This window comes from Ictidomys tridecemlineatus, chromosome 12 (genome assembly GCF_052094955.1).
Source record: "Ictidomys tridecemlineatus isolate mIctTri1 chromosome 12, mIctTri1.hap1, whole genome shotgun sequence".
Lineage (NCBI taxonomy): Eukaryota > Metazoa > Chordata > Mammalia > Rodentia > Sciuridae > Ictidomys > Ictidomys tridecemlineatus.
This window is the reverse complement of record NC_135488.1, coordinates 82984849-82986421: the sequence shown is the minus strand read 5'-3', so window position 1 is coordinate 82986421 and position 1573 is coordinate 82984849.

The following is a 1573-nucleotide window of genomic DNA, read 5'->3' as shown; positions in this document are numbered from 1 at the left end:
TTTTGCTGAGCAAGTTGTTGATTTTCTCTAAGCCTGTTTCCCAACTGGAAGGTAGAGCCATGTATCATCATCATCATCATCATCATCATCTCTGTGATATGAGTTAAGTATGATAAACTCACTCGGAAAGTATGCAATGGTGAGGAACCTTGGGATGGAGAAAGAGCAGTGCCTCTAGCAGAGGCCTGCCCTGTCCCAGAAGAGAGACATTACCCATAGCTGAGTACTTCTGTGCCCGGTTGGCATGAGTTCTGTCTCCCCCTTGGGAGCAGGAATCATTCTCATGGTTATTCTGAATCTCCTAGAGTGCCTAATCTAGGGCTAGGGAACAAAGGTGGCATCTTGGACCTGCTGCCTGCCTAGTCTGGGTTTTTAGATTGGGAAACCACTTCTGAATCTTCACCACTCTGAAAACAAATAATCTGTAGTTTTGTAGAAATGCCAGGGACAGTTCTGATTGGACTCTACCAAACAATGTTTTTTTTTTGTTTTGTTTTGTTTTGTTTTGTTTTACTGAGCATTCATTAAAGTCTTCTCTGGTTAAGGAGGACACAAAACTAGAGGTCCTGAGGTTACTTAATTGCACTTTAAGAAAGCTCTGTGCCTGCAACACTAATTCTAGCCAGCTGCTTCACACATGCCCATTAATGGCCATGACAGAACAATTAATTATTCACCACATAACTTGTAGAGAAGGTGGGGTAGAGGTGCTATCACCAGCTGTCAGAGTTAGTATATTATCCTTTACCAATTTCTACCTTACAGAATCAGATAGAACCAGGGCACTGAGCCAGAAAAAATGTAGGTTAGCTTTGCCCACCATTTAAAAAAAGGTGTGTGGGGGGGAAGCAGGTATGGTGGTGCACACCTGTAATCCCAACTACTTGGGAGGATGAGGTGGGAGGATTGCCAATTTGAGGTCAGCCTGGGTAATTTAGTGAGACCTTGTCTCAAAATAAAATTAGGAAAAAGGGCTATGGGTATAGCACAGGGTTTCATCCTGTGTATATATATACTGGGTTTCATCCCCAGTACCACATACACACAAAAATATCACATAAACTGATGGAAGATAGAAAGATAGATAGATGGAGACATATAAGAACATAAATATGGTAAAATGTGAATTACAGAATGTAGGCAGTTATATGTTTGCTATATAATCCTTTCAATTTTTCTAAAAAATATTAATAATGAACTGAAATAATTCATTAATTAATATATAATAAGTACTAGTAACAAACAAATGTATAATATAGTTGTTTTTTTTTTTACCTAGTAACTAATAGAACATTTGTAAGTTTTCATAATTAAATGCTGAAGGGTAAAAGTGGCAGAATGGTTCTTCCCAGGCCAACTGGGTTATTTTACAGATGAGGAAACTAATGCTCAGAGAGCATGTCTGATCCTATTATTCCACTCTTCAAGATCCCTGAAGGTTCCCAATTCCCTTTACAATAAAATCCAAGCTCTTTGGCTTGTCACACAAAGCACTTCATAACCTGTCCTCTGACCACATGTTTAATCCTCTAAGCAAAAGAACAGAGCTGTAATGAAACACACAGGCCAATAA